Consider the following 16,804-nt stretch of genomic DNA (forward strand, 5'->3'; position numbering starts at 1 on the left):
TGTTGATGTGTTTTGAAAAAATGAGTACTCATTTCTGTGCATTGTTTTTCTAGAGTAAATTTCTGAACTGGCACAAGCTAGATTCTTTACATGCGCACAATTGCATTGATCAGCCTCTGCTTTATTATTTTCCCATGTATGATATAATTTCTTAAAGATGGACTCTAACCGTCACAGGGTAAAAAATATCGTGTCTACCCTGAAATAATTTTTCTGTTTCTGATTTTTGTTAACATATTTATTTTATATTCCATCTTTCCCCTTTGTGCTTCATTAATTTACTTTCATCATGAGGTAAAACAAATACAGCAGAAATACACTAGACAAGTCTCTGTAACAAAAGAGCGCATTCTGTTCTGGAATCCTGTCCACTGTGGTATTTTTAGTACCGACATGGTAAATACACATGAACATAAAACTTGTACATAATCCCAAATTAAGGCAAGATTTTAAATGAAAATGTACAGTCTATTATGGATCTTATTTAAGCAATTTGCTGAATGATATTGTAGTGAGTTTTCCTAGCCTGGTTTACTCATTTTTATGGGGTAGCTAAAGGGAAAGGATTTACTTGAAAAAAAATTAACCATTTCAATTAAGGTGTTAAAAAGAAAGTGAGCTGCTGACTATTAGCATGAACAATTAATATCCTATACAATTCAAGATGACAGAAACAACACTTCCTGAAATCATTGAATGCTTAAAGGTCTTAGACCTTTTCTATACATTTGTTTTTAACTACAATTCAGAACATGAACCAACATAACACAGCTTCCATCTTACCACTACACCTCAGTGCTTGGAACATCTGTACTTGTGTGTAACGAAAAAGACATTTTTATACAGCATTTTTGAAATATTTCCATTTATTTATTCATGAGACCCCTAAAACTGCTCATGAAATTCCTAAAACTGTTCAGGTTTGCAAATCAAAGAAAAATAGTGTCACTACTGAAATAAACATCTTTTGAACATTCTGCTATAATTTCAGGAAATAAAATTAATAGTAAATTCAGAGGGATCTTGGCTAATTTGAAATGGGAAGATGTCACTAGACACTGAGTTTTCAAATTACTTGTTTTCAGCAACTCTTTACAGGCTTGAGCAGCAGTTGCTCATGTGCTGTAGACACTGTTTTTCTTGCTTCCAAACTTTTACCTAAATACATAAATCAGAATTTACTTCCTTTTGTCAATAAAACACAAACCAAAAATAAACTCTGCAAAGGATCCATATACTGTGGTCTGAATTAAGAGGGAGAAAAAAAAATTTAATTAGGACTTGGCATAAAATCTGATAAATATCCTCTAAAAAGTAGTCCAAAGGATAAAGCACAGAAAAACAAAAAACACAATACAGACAATTTTTTTCCTTCCCCTCTATGTGTGCCTTTTGTTTTCTTTTTATGTAAAAACAAATTATGTACTCTAGCCTATTTTTTTTTCACTTTTTCCTGAGACTCCGAATCCCCTGCTTCCTTTGAAATTAACTGGATGCCACAAATAGTTCTAATCCAAACCAACACCATACTGCTTCTTTGGAGGAGGACTGAGAAACAGACAGAAACAAACCAACACACAGTTAAAAGAAGTATGGAAAAAACCATAAGAGGATGGGTAGTGCATCTGATTGAAGAAATTCTTTCTTTCCCCAGTTGTCTCTCTTGCACATACACACACACATGCATCTACACACTTGATTTATTTGTGAAACAGTGTCTTCTAAACTTAGATATCTGGAAAGTGGAAAGGCAATTAAACAGAGCAGCTTGAAGCTGCCAATCACTCCCACTACCAACAAAAGCATCTACTATCACATCTACTATCAAAGGAAATAATGTAATGTAAAAAAAACCCCACATTCTACCAAAGCAAAAAATGTAAACATGCAAGTAAAAAAATCAGCTTGTTTATCATCTGTCATAGCATAGCATATATTTTTTAACCCTCCCCCCTAAGGATATGTGTTTTTGTATCCCATTATGTTAATTTGGCCATGCATGTGACATGGAAGTTAAGGAACAATGGGAGAAGTTAGCTTTTATGCATGCTTTTCTGTTGGGGAAGCACACTATTGCTCTTGCAGGTTGGGGTGTTGGGTTTTTAAAAATTTTTTTTGGCTTCTGCTGTACAAATAAATCGACAATCACAGCTTATCATCACTTAAAGATGCATGTGCATGCTAGAGTTTACTGAAACATGATTGGCTGCTACATAAATCAATCTGATAGAGATCAGTCCCGTGGAAAAAAAAATAAAGCATTAGCCTCTTCTTTTGGAATGTAATTCATTTTAGATAGTGGTTATTGATGATTTCATTCCACTGGTACATGTACATGTCTAGACCATGTTTTTGTATAAAATATTTAAACAGTGCAATGTGTTCATTTCAAGAATGACCATGAAGAAACAATGATTAAAAATTTGTTTTTGCAACATACCAGATGTATTATTTTCATGCAGAAAACTTTGTTTCCCTTAAAATGAAATTTATCTTTTACAACAGTTATATTTTATTTCTCTACCTGACATGCAACACTTGTTTATTACTGTAATATTTTCTCCACCAGGTTTTTTTTTTCCACAGTTTCTGTGAATCTTTTCAATTTGCCTTATTATAGTTACACCAGATTTTGCTGATGTGCAGTATGTGAGATTAAGCCATTCACTCAAACATACTCAAATTGTCCTGGCTGACTCATCCTGACTTTGGATTAACCCTTGTTACCAAGGGGTGGCTCTTTTCTTTTGCAATAAGAGGTTCTTTGCTTTTGATTTCATATTAATTGCCAGCTAAACATATAACTATTTCCTTTGATCCATGAATCATAATGGTGGTAAAAAATAGACTTTGAAAACATCCTATGTAGATACCATGGTTCCCCACAGCACTGCGATAAAGGAGGTGAGCATCCTAATGCATAGAGAATAATAGTAATTTGTCAAGAACTCATACCAAATCACTAGTAGAAGAGTGTGTGTGAAACATTACCCTGATCTTCTCCTTCCTTTCAACATGTTTTAAATACTCGTACACAATCACATACAAGTTCTGTGCAAGATGAAATTCAGCCTCTCAGCAAGGAAAATTATATATTCTTAATATATTCTCTGAAATTTTTACTTGGGGTTAGCTTCCTTCCGCTGTTCTCCACCTCTTTTCAAACTGAATAAAGCATTCTTTCCAGAAAGCAATCTCTTCTAAAATACACCAGTTTTGACATTATCTAAGCTAGAAAATAAAACAACCTGGGGAAAAAAATCTCAAAGTATGAATAACATTTTAGTATGTGGCTGGCTAGTTGAAAAGCAGACAAACAGAATCTTCCTAAACTTTCCAGAAGAATTTCCCTTTAGGCTGAGAACAAGCATGGAAAATTCAGGGCTCTTCCGCAAAAGTTTACTTTTACTAATCTCTCCTCCCTCTTGAAAACACAGAGGGGCAACTGAAAGGTAGATGAGCACTGTGCTCTTGTAGTGAAGGACACCTCTGTCTACTGAGGAACATTCTCAGTGGAGGAACTAAGTAGCACTCAGCTGGATAATACTCCTAAGTTCACTGTAAGAATATGTCTGAAACTATTTTCTCCAGAGACCAGGGATTTTGGAGTCTGCACCTTATCTACAGACAGAGGTTTTGGGAATATTTTCTGAGCTTGCATGTGTGTCTCTGTCTGTCTGTCCATCCCTCCCTCCCTCTCTTTTTCTAGTAGAAACCTTTTGCATCCTGGTGACCTGACGGCTGCTAGCACATTTCTCTGCTCTGTCTCAGTAAATGGCATGCAGAAGGCCTATAAGGCAAACTCTCAAGCAGCAGCATTTTTCACTCACTCACAGAAATCCTCTGGTTTTGCTGCAGATGTTTTTCTGCCATTCTTTGCATCCCCGCTTTCTGCTTATGCTGCAGAGCATCATTCCCATTGGTTTTCAATGAATAGAGAGCTGGAGGAAAGAGAAAAGGAAGGGAAAGGAAATGAAAAAGGAAATTACAGAGGGAAAAACTGCAATTGTCTGCAATTCCCAGCAGTGTCATTTCCAACGTGGTCTTGGGGACACTTGTGTTTGAGCAATTACCTTCTTCATGAAAATCTTCTGAGGTTGTTTAAATTAGCTTGTTTTAAATTAATATAAATTCAGCATCACTTACAAAAAGTCTGGTATTAGCCCAAGGAAACATTGTTTTTGTATCATTAGTTCTGTCATGTCCTGACTTTCTGAAAATTACAGGACTGTTTGCTATTTTGACAGAAAGCTGACACAACAATCATTTATTTCCAATAAAATCCCCCAAAGGAATAAATACACCTCTGTTATAGTTATGTAAAAATAAGGTTATCCTAGGAACTAATTGATTATTCAGTATGTCTAATTTCATTATATTTGACAATGATGCAAAAGATTATGCTAACTACTAGTAGGTTGCTACTGTATTTAGGCTGGAATACTTATCAATATTCTTGGAAAATGCATTTCTGTAGCCAAGTTTTGCAGGGAGAAGGAAAATCAATCTTAATTGTTCTGAGTTCTGCAAGAAGAATTAACAGTTACTCTAAGCTGAGCACTAGGTTTATGAAAGTTGTTGAATGCTACGAACTTTTTCCAAGTGATGTTTTATAGAACTGCTTTTAAAAATCCCAGAGGGTAAATAGTATTCTCAGAATAAACAGAAAAATGCTGACCTTGTCAGATTTAGCTGCTGAAAGCCAAGCTGTTTTAAAACTTGGAGGATCAAGGGTCATGATTATAAACAACACAGATAAAAAGAAAGAAAGGAAGGGAGGAAAAAAGAAAGAAAACTGGAAACAAAAAAGGACTACACAGTGAATATAAGCAATAAATTCATTGACCTTGATAAGAATAATATGAGATATTTATGCAAAAGCCAGGCAGGGGTGAAGAGATCGCAAAGAGGGAAAGGAGAGAAAGTGCACAAATTGTACTTGGGAAAAAATATTTCTTAGAGCTTGTTTTGAAGCCGGAAATAAGTCACTTTATCTTCATGTGTTTTTGGTTTTGAAAGGAGAGAAAGGTCAAGGCATCTTTGTTTTAAATAAACTGGTCACTCCTTCTGAAGTGTAACATGATAGGGTTCAAGAATCCTAATGAAACTGGTATTTTCCTGACACCCTGGGCTGCAGCACCTCAGCAGTTGTATGGTCATGTATTGCAAGCCCAGGGAGTTTGAAAAACAAAGGCATGACAGAGCCTGCCTTTGCTCATGACCTTCATACCCTGGTGCTCCTGTATCAGCCATATGGTCACTGTGATGGCTAAATTTGCCTCCACTTATATCCTTTCCCAATTTCAGCAGCACACATGGCCCTCCACCATTATGTTCAGATATATGAACTGGAGTTATTACCCTGGGCCCTGTATGAAACCTCTTTCCAAAATGAGGTAAAGTTTCATAGAAAACAAAGTGCTGGAGACACTCAAAGTGACACCAGAAATTAAAAATGCCATTGCAAAAAAAGGTAGCAGAAATGCTAAAGCCAAAACCCTCCCAATCCATCAACCCAACCCAAGAAGAGCAATGCAGGTTTTAACAAGGTTTTTGGTATAAGTGGGTTTACTGAGGTCCAGAGTGTACTAGAGCCCTCACAACTGTGTCTACTGGGAGTTTGTTGTGTTTACCAGATTCTACATCTAAGGTACTCAGCTTCACCCAGTTCTAACTGCAGGCCAAGAAACACTTGCAGAGGGAATGAGATGATAGCAAAGAAACTATATATAGTTGAATTTCAGCACTGCATTGCACTGGAAGGCCTGGTGGTAAAGGAGTGTCTTCAGGCTGTGCAAACAGAAAAGGAAATAAATGGTTCTATATAAGATTAGAAGTCAAAAGAACATCCCACAAGCAGGACAGGAGAGGAAAAACTCCACTGAAAAGTAAATAGAACAATCTCTTAGTTTCCGACTGTTCAAGTTATGCTTATAGAGTCATAGAATAGTTTGGGTTTGAATGGACCTTCAAGATCATCTAGTTCCAACCTGCCAGTCATGGAGAGGGACAACTTCCAAACCAAGAGCAGGTTGCTCAAAGCCCCATTCTGGCCTGGCCTTGAACACTTATAGGGATGGGGCAGCCACAACATGTCCAGGCCACCTGTGCCAGTGCATTACCACCCTCACAGTAAAGAATTCCTTTCTATTTTCATATCTAAACCTGCCCTCTTTCAGTTTAAACCATTATCCTTTGTTCTGTCATTACATCGCCTTGTAATAAGAATGTGTGTGGTGCTTTCATATATGTCTTCACATCAGGCTTGTGTGGACAGCAATCTCTTAATAGTTAAACCCCCATGTCCTGTTTTTCTGCACAAATGCAAGGTTTTTATCTTTGTCTTAACTCATAGCACCTCTCTGTTCATCCTGAGATTCTTTCCTGACATTCTCCTGGCAACTTCTCTCTTCCAGACTGAGAATTCCTCTCAATTTTGTTTGCTGATTCATGCTGCCACTTATGCTGAAATGTGAGATATCAAGCTGTGTCTGTTATACATTGCTCCTTTTTCTTTTCTTGACCACATTCCAAGCTTTACCCATTGGATAATATTCTAAATTATATTATTATATTATATTCTAGTCTATATAGAATAAATGCCATCTAAAAGTTGCTTCCTACATTGTTTCTGTAATTACTTCAGTATTAGACTAAATGTTCTTTAGGAGTCTCATTTCTTCTTCTGGTGTTCATCATATATCTGCTGTAGAAGGCCATCTGTTCCCAGACCACTAGAAACAGCAATGGAAGAGCACACTCATACAATAACATGGGGATATGTATCACTGGCCACAAAACTGAAAGGCAATTATGGTAATGAAAGTAGTGAACTTTCAAAATGACCAACTTCATTATTCTTTGCGGCATCAATCCCCAAACTGGAACAACTACTCAGTTTACAACAAAACTAAATAAAAGGTGACTCATTCATTTGACATTAGCTATTTCAGAGCTAGCATCATGCTCGCCGTTTAAAGTAGCACTTGAAATGACATTTTATGCAGAAGCACCCCAAAAGCCTGCATTTTCTACTTTGACCTTGCTTCAACATTCCACTCTCTATTGTGCCTACTTCTTTCTCTCTAGCCTTGAATCAGTCATTCATTCAAAATGGACCAATAACTGGAGGTAACAATTCCTTTCTAGTTTATTTCACTTTCGCCTTTACATTTCTACCTGCCCATGCCTGCCATACGATTTTGTACCTGAGAGAAACCAATCATGACTGTTATGATACTGAGACATCTGAATTTCTGAGCATGCACTGACAACATACATGTCATGAAAGTGAAGTAATTTAACAGAGCAGAATTTGGGTTCTCAAGCTGTATCCTATAAACAAAGACCATGCCTATAGGTTGGCAGAAGCCAGGATGACTAAATAAAAACCAAAGCAGAAAAAACACAATAATGTCAATCTCTTTCTTGAGTATGGTGCAGACAAATCAAACCCCAGCATTTCATTGTTTGGTTCAGGTTTCTAACACACCAAATATATTCTTCATCAGAAAGCACCCATCAGTAAATACTATGTTGTGTTGGAGATTTAGGGGAAGGTATTGGTCTTTATTGTCCTCCGTGAAACAGGTTGAAATATTGCTTTCTTATCTTGAAACACTTTATGATTGTCTTCAAATAAATTGATGTTCACAAAGCATCACTAAGTCATGTTTTCCCGCTTATCCACCTGTTGGAAAGAAAAATGAACTAAATGAGAAAATATTCAGACCTATGACAAGCTTTTCTAGAAGTGGAATTAATCTGCAGTCCTTCTCTTTTATTTTTGTATCCCTCCAGAGAGAGATTCATTGTAAAATACTAGTTTGCTTTTCCTCTCCATCTGGAAAACAATGCAATTATAACAGGTTCAGTAGAACTTCAGATATGTCATTGATCTATGCAAATTTCTAAACCTTTATAAAGTTTATTATTGAGAAGTCATCAGGTTAAGACCTTAATTGAAGAAGGATGTTATTGTGAGTTAAAGTGTTTAGCTGGGAATCAGAGACTCATTCACTCCTGGAACTGCTATAGACTTATTTTGTGATTTTGGTTGTGATCCAGCAATGCACTTAAATCGGTGTTTAATATAAAACCCTGGAATGGTCCTATGAAAGTTAAGCACACAGTTAAGTCTTTATTAAACAGGAGAGTTAGTCTGTCTGAACTCTTTTCTCTAGCTATAAGATGTGTTAGTACCTGTATTCTCCTGCAGTTTATTTTTACAGAAAACCTTCTGGTGCAAAAAAATTATCTTTTGATCTGTGCAACACCCAAGACCAACTGATGTCAGCTGGACCTGTAAAAATCATTCTGCTGCAAAGCAGCGATAGTCAATGAGTTATCTTCTCATCCTCTGGAAGCAAGTTACTGCTATGAAAAGACTATTTTCATGGAGGCTTAATGAGAGGGGGAAGGGACGTTTACCAGCTTCACATCACTCACATCCTTCTGGTTTAAGGGTCCTTCACTGGCTGGCTGCAGTCCCACCTTCTTCTGCTGCTGGCTGGGAGAAGATTCAAGCTGCTCCTTTAGCAGCCAGCAGTAATTGCTGTGATACAAGTAAGCAGGCAGACTAATGTATTTGCACTAAAGCCTGCAGTTTGGGAATGAAATTGAATGAATCTGCAATATTTAGTCTTATTGTTAATATTGTACGATTTATTTTGATAAATCTCTTTTCTTATGTTGTGCTGTAAGGGAGCTCCCAAAGCCTCATCTATTTGATAGGTCTGTTAACGCATCCCACAATGGATTGTGAAGTTTCTGTACTTGTCCAAATACAGTTAGAAATTTTTTTCACAGAGTGAGAAAGAGTCCTCACAAGTAAGAAGGATGATTCATTTCTACAGCAGCACTGAGAGTATGTAAGCAATAAAATCATCGATATTTTACTTTAATTTAAAGCTTAATGGAATACTCACAGATCCTTTGGCTACATGTATAACATGGCTACACATTACATTGCATGAGGGACAATGTGAGTCTCTTTTCTCCTTAGAATTCTTTACTTTTTCAAAACCACAGAGAAAAATCCATTTTGTTCTTGTGTGTCATAATATGCAATTTCTGAGACAGGCCTGTGGTCTTTAAGACCCATAACCCCTCTCTTGTGCTCATTCATCAAAGAGCCCATGATCTAGCTTATGCATTTGGATGACAAGCAGAAGGTTGCCAATTGTCTTGGAAATGTAAAATAAACACTTTTTCTACATATGTTAATGCCATTGTTTATTGACTACTTACTCAGGTTGGATGTAATTGGGGCCACTTGGGAAACATAAACAGCTCAGTGCCTGTCAATACCTGACCTTTAAAATATTCAGTACAATCAGCGTTACATGGTGTTTAACAAGCTGGCCTTTTCATGTGGATGTGGCTGTAGTTGCCATGCAAGAAGGAATGAAGATCCTGTTCTTCCTTACAAACTTTTTTTAATGATTTTTAATTTCATCTGTGGTGTTGAAGTAACTCAGAACAAAATAAATCCTACCAAAATTTAATTTGCAGACGCAATCTTTGGAAAAAGTCAGAACCAGTTTCATGTGAAAGGCAGGGAAAAAAACAGCTCTAAAGCAGGAAAGTGAAAAGGGGCCAGGATGTTAAACAGTTTAACTAAGAGTATTTTCATGCATTATGACATATAGCAAATGTAAATTAAGCCACCTTCAGGATGTCACAAGCAAAATTTTCAACAGTGGTTCTGATGACTGAGAGGGTCTTGAAGAATCTCTCATCAGCAGACCATAAAGACTAAAGCACAAGCTATCACTAACATGCAGATGTTATCAGGATGTGACTTCAGCACAGATATAGATCCCGATGGGAAGACAAAACTGCAGATGTTTAATGGATTATTGTGGAAACTAATTGCAAACTATTATATTTTAATTATTTACATTTTTCACAAAAGAGCTATTCTATCTCTTCAGCCTCTATTGCCAATGGTTAAGTAACAGTTCCTGTAAATAAAAGCAAATAACTTTTTCACTGAGCTAATTAAAGCTGTTAATATTTCTGAGCAGACTGATAGGTAAATGTTTCCATTCCATTACTCTTTGAAACAAACAAACAAACAAACAAAAAGAAAAGCCCAGACATACTGTCTTCAAAGAACGAAATAAATAACATTATTCTATTTTAATAGAAGACAACAAGGAATCAGAACCTGTTCATACAATGGTGACTTATTTTACCATCAAAACAAAAGAAAAAAAGACAAACAAAAGAGAAAGACACTGTGACAAAATGGGCTTGGAAGATGAAAGTTAAGGCCAGTAATTTTACATCAACATTTCTTGCAAAGTAGAAAAGACGGTAAGAAACAGTTGTACAAACTTTAGTCCTTGTAACTGTTTTTAATTACTGAGCATGATTTCAGTGGATGGCCCTTTCCACAGTTTTCACCAGCCTCAGAAAGTTCTGGGAATGGGGGAGTAAGGAAAATTTTTGTGGAAGAACTGTGAGCACCAGGCAATATTATGAGACCACAAGTTCTCTACAGTGAATACAAATTCCCACATTTTTTGGTGATTTTTCACTTCCACAGGCTGTACTTGCCATTTAAAAATCCGAAAATCAAATGCTTTAGTAACATTCTTTGAAGTGAGGACTGCTTTTTTTTTTCTTCTTAATAAAAAAAATAAAATTAGTTTCTGAATAAACTAAAACCCCCAAAGAAACCTAAATTAAATTTAAATTAACTAAATAAAAAATTGAAATAAAACAAAACAATAGTATAAAATAAAATATCTTTGGTGTTACTCCCTCACCAAGTGGCTTCCAGTATTCAGTCAATTGATGTTTTCTGCTCAGAGTGTAGAGCTGTGGTTGAAATAGGTCAGTTTACTAGTGCCCTCTTCTGCTTTACACTGGTCTCTGCTGCCCTCTCCTAACCTCTGCTCTCCCTCCAGCAGTGTCTGTTCTTCCACTCACTGATCCAGCAGGACCTTGGCCCCCTCAGGTCCCTCATGTCAAACAAGCAGGCATCTACTACGTTACATGGCCTGAAGGTGACTGCACAGGGAGAGAGGGGGAGAGAAGGGGCGGGAGTGCGGGGGGGGGGGGGGTAAAGAGGGAGAGAGGGAGAGAGGGAGAGAGAGAAGGAGTGAGTCCTTGGAAAGGCAGGATGGCATCCCTGAGCAAAAATACATCAATCACACCAGTCCAGCCATCTCAATTAACCCTTAGTTAAGCTGGGACCTTCTGGAGAAACTGAAAAGAATTTGAAGGAATAAGAGATGCTATCTGCCACAAGGATTACCAATCTACATGTGGATCAAAGACAATTCCACATTTTGCCCTAGTGATTAGCTGTAATTAAATAAAGTAAGTCTGTTTAAACTTCATTAACAGCAATATATTTGCTACAGCAGAGTGGGCACAAATCATCCATTCTTAATTAAAAGATAATCCACAGGATGACATAATCTTGTTCCAAAAGTACACTCTTTCCCCTTGAAAGATTTCTTCATCAAATAAGGATAAATAACAGTTTCTCTCTGTTTAAGCTGTGAAGGAATGGATGCTCCTTCCCATTTGCTTGAATGAGTGCTGAATGTGCCTGATAACATCACTTTGGCATGCTATTATCTAAAATGGTAGAATACCTCACTTCAGCAAAGTCTGACATAAATCTTTGAAAACAAAGAAATTGCATATGTATGAGCTGAAATAGATATGACAGTGTTGGCACATTAATATTCCTGTCACTGGGGGTTTCAAACTTTTAAGGAGATGATATCAATGAATTCAGGCTGTAGCTGGTAGAAGAGGACAACGTACTGCAGGACATTTATTAATTACATATACCAAAACATATTAAAAAAACCATACAATACAGTCCAAAATGTATAATGGCACAGACCAGTGCTAAAGATCCCTCTGAGTCCTACTGCAGCTCCATTGTAGGAGGATCAGTCCTTATCAGCAGCAAAAAGACATTTCCCTTTCTACTTCTACAGTTGCAGTAGTGGCGGTGCATGGACAACATATGTTGTCAATTGTCACATGACAAACCTCATTAACAGCAACTGCAGTGCCCAACTGAACTCTGCCCAGTTGCATACAGCCTGAAATTGATCATTATATATGAAATGAGTAAGATATAAGGATATTTAATAGGGATCTTTTATTGTTTGATGCTAGAGCATGTACAAGAAGATGTTAAGAAAAAAAGCAATATGTCAGTGTCTTCTAAGCAACAGCAAAACTGAAAATATCCTATTTTATTCTGACAAGGAGGGAAAAAGTGCAAATTCTTTCTATTTATGGTCCTTTGACTTAGTATATACACTGCTTACTCAGCTCTGTCCCTTGTGATGGGAATACCTGGACAAACTGCAGGAATTAGAGATCACAGACACGAAGATTACATTGTAAGGTCTGTGGGGCAGAGACTGTTAGCTCAATGAGGTGCCTTGATGTCTTTTGATCCTGAAAAGTAAGTGAGAAACATGAAAGCCACTTAATCAGCAGAAGAAAATTCATGCTAAAATCAAACCCAGGATCAAAACTCGTGATTGAATCTGCATATAATTCTACAAGTAGCTTTTTGAATTTTTCATTTAAATTTTTTATGGAAAGACTTGCTGGTAGTGACTATACAGCATGTACTTGTCCAGTGACATGCTGACCTTCAGAGATAGGCTAGAAGGGCTGCTTAAAACCTTTAACAGCTTTTACTTTTTAACTCTTTAGCTGTTTCTATTTCTTTTTCTTTTCTCCTTTCTTTCTCTCCCCCTAACTCTGCACTGTTTTCCACCTATGACAGGCTGTTTTGAGCCCTGGCACCTGACATTCAATAACCTCTCAGCAGCTGTGGGCAAAGGCCTAAGAAAATTCATCTTTAGCAAACAGGCATGAAACCCCACATAGCTCCATATAAAAGCATCTCAAACACACTTGATGAAAAGTCAGCTCTTTTAGGCTACTACGAAAGAGCACTAGACATCTCCAAATATTTTTAAACTTTACTAATAAAATTCTGGAGAGGTGCTTAGGTCAGTGCTTGTAAACAACAAGAAATATGTCTGTGCTTTGGTTTTGATTTAACTCTTTTATTACACTATTGCTATCTGTCATTTCCTGCATGTGTCAGCACTGTGTCTGAATTGCAAAAATGTCATGGATACACCATGCAAAAAAGAGGGAATTTTATACCCTGCCATGATAAGCAACATCCCTTAGAAGAGAAAAAATTACATGTTGATAGATTATCTGGCAACTGCAAGGTATTATACTCGCCATGGTCTTACACCAGTGCAGTGAAAGTTGACAGCAGCCTCAGTATTCTCAAATCCCACCCATCCCTTCAGCTAGTTCCAAATTCCTTTGCACCTCTAGAATCTGATTTTGAAATTAGGTTAATTTAATGCTTGAAATTTTGGAATGACTTCTGTGTATCAATGGACCAGATTTTACCTCTTTCTTTTATCTGAAGCAGCATTTTATGTCCCCAAGCAACAAGGCACTTAAGCAAGAAATAATTTTAAGTGCATGTATAAACCCATCAAAATCAGCAGGACTACCATTTGGGCTCAGCATCATGTATGTCTTGCGTGTATGTCTTGCCAAACCAGGCCTATAGATATTAATCCATACAAGGAGAGGGGACACTGTGACTTTGAGCATTAAAGTGTCTTGGGAGTAAGGTATTTTTCCTAATTACTTTAGTGCTCCTCTCTGGAGGAATTACAATAACAGCAAATTTTGGTGAAACTTTAGAAGTCATTCATAAAATCAAAAGGATTTAAAAACAGAACAGCTGAAACTCACTAATGTTTACCACCATAAAAAGACAGACTAGGATAAAGGCTTTCCAAGCCCCAGTTTTCTTTTTGACCAAAAATCAAGTAATTTTTTAATCAAAGAATGAATTCTACACTGACTACGCAAAACATCCTTGGAATGGACAAATTGATATTCAGTGAGCAAAGAGAATTAAAGACTTTTAAAAATGTCAGTTCATTGCAAAAAATAATGAACCATAGTCATGTCTTCATCTTCCTAGCGCATTTTTAGGGTAGTTTACTTGATTCTGAAATACATTACATACTTTAGTGCCTACTGTAAAATGTCCTTGTAAGAAAATAACATTTTGACAGTTACTTTCACAATTTCATCAAATGGATTTTATAGTACTATTAAGAACCAAGAGAAATGCAGATTCTGTTTGAAGAAATAGCAATATGTTAGCAAATATTTACATAATGTGAAGGTTACCTGGTCAATATCTAATGAGATGAAAATTTTTGGCTTTTAGTACAGTATGAAGATTCCATAAATCCTCTAATAAAAGCAAAGTAACAACTTTGGCTTGTAAAGAGAACTACAGATGAGGTCATAGCTATTCTTCTCATAGAAATTATTTCTGAAAGTTTGCCCCTATAGAAATGACATTCATGTACACTGTTTAAATGGAGGTGTATGTAGCACAGACCTTAGGTTCCTATACATGCTTTGGATTTCATTCTAACAAGTAAATAATACATTTTCCACTTTTGATTTGTGACACAGGGTTTATTATGTTTTCTTCTCTTTTTAAGAAATGGAGATCATGAGAGGTCAATAATTACAGAAGCTTCAATGGCTGGAATTCCCCTCCATTGGTGTTTATGTATTCCTCTGTCTGCAAAAAATACCACTGTGTCTATTTCTAAGTACATTTTAAGATACATTACTTAAAATTAATTTGACATTGTTGGAGGACCAGCTGCTGGTTTGTTTTAATTTTCATAAGCCTATGTGATGATGTTATTTATTTTAATTTATCATTAAGGCCTAGATCTTACTGGGTAAATAAATCTACTAGGTCTCTGCAAAATATCATTGAAATCAATTGCAAATGTGAAGAAACTTATCTGTGAAAATCACATTGTAAAATCAAGAAAGGCATGAACAATTTTCTCAATCTGATATTATTAAACACGTAGAAAGCATATAAATATGAATAGATTTTTATAAAATTTTCAGATTATGTCTTTATCTTCTAAATAGATGATTAATCCTAAATTCTGGGAAAAGCATGTATGTAGACAAGAGACACAAAGAGAAAATCACAGGGTATGGACATCACTTTAGGGCTGGACTTGAAGATCCTTGTGGGTCCCTTCCAACTCAGAATATTCTATGATTCTGTCATTCTGTGAGCAATTAAAGGTAATAATGATAACATTTAAATAATGCACATTCTTGAGAATAAATCCTTTCATTGTATTGATGGATTCCTATGAAATGTGAAATTTTATTAATACTAGAGAAAGAGACACTGAATGTGTTCACCTGAATAGAATCTGTCTGCACTTCAAGACAATTTCTTTAAGAAAAGTTTCTACCTGGCTTAAAACAGCCTTGAAAGATGGCTTGCCTGGATGAACCTTTTCCAAAAATCTTAAATTCTGATTTGAAATGTAATTTTTCTCTTTTTAAAGTTGTTATGCAATGTCTTCTTTCTTGTAGTATGCAGTTCAAAGTGTGTCTGCTACCATCAAAGCTACTCTGATTCCTTATTGTAAAAATACTGCATATGTAAAAATGTAATAAGTCATGTAGAGTCATTAATAACTATCCAGGCAAAAGGAGTTTTTCATTTCAGCATATGGGTGATGTTTATCAGGTTACTAAATGCAGTCAAATTGTCTTCAGTTCAACCAGGATAGTAACAAGTCTTCTGCTAACTAAAGTTGATTCCACTTCCCATGCAGAATCAACAGCAAGGGAGATCTGGGTGTGTATGCTTCTTCATGCTTACGAATCTATTTATTTACAATTCAAAGATCCGTCATAGCAGTTTTTCCTGTTCCTGTAGTCTGGAAAGTGAAAACTGGGGCCCTTCCTAGAGACAGGAATTTACACAACTTCAGGTAAACTGCTGGAGCACTTTGCTATCGTTGTTAGGTCTAAGCACCTGCACAGGACAGACTCACAGGTGATGGGAACACCTTTTATCACACAAAACAGTAGCCATTAATTAAAAAATCTGCAGGAAATTACCTGGTATAGGGAAATATTGTGCCTCCAACTTTGGGCCTTATAAAGTTAAGACTAGGAAATACAATTTACAACTTCAGTAAAAAACAAGAAAGCATGGATTTGACAGTTACTGGATATTACAACTTCTCTCTGTGCGTTTAAGGATTTCTGTTCCTCTTGTCCTGGAGAGGACTTCACTCACAGCCTCTATGATATCATCTGTAAATGATAAGTATTAACTCTTTTTTAATTCAAAGGCAGTCTAATCTGATCTCTGAGAAATGACTGAGGTGGGTTTATAGAGATACAATTTTACAGATCTAAATAATCTGGAGAGATGAAAAACTTGTTTGATTTTCCCATTTTTACTGATTAGTCTACTACATCATACTCCTTCTACGCACATGCCTTGTCTTCTCTTAGGAAAAGTGGGCCTTGGGGGCTTGCTGGGGTTCAGCACAAACATTCATCTCTAAGGGCCAAGTCATACCACTGTCAACTTCAGGTCCTTCTGCCTGTTTAAATCAGGAGTATCATCAAGCATTATAGATGTACAGAAATTGAGTATGGCTTAGGCGTCAGTGTATGGAAACAATTATACTGCCTATCAAGTCATTTAATAATTCACATGTATAGCAATTCATAGCGTCTCACAAAGCAGCCAACATAAGACTTCGAAAGAGGACATTGGCTATCTTTACCCAGTGTCAGGCATAGGATGTGATGAGATGGATTGAGCCAGCAGGCAGACAGGATAGGTGTCTGCACCCTTATGTACACCAGCATCTTCCCCACCCAGGACTGTCTTTCTTGATCCAGAATGTACCTC

This window comes from Camarhynchus parvulus, chromosome Z, assembly GCF_901933205.1.
Source record: "Camarhynchus parvulus chromosome Z, STF_HiC, whole genome shotgun sequence".
Lineage (NCBI taxonomy): Eukaryota > Metazoa > Chordata > Aves > Passeriformes > Thraupidae > Camarhynchus > Camarhynchus parvulus.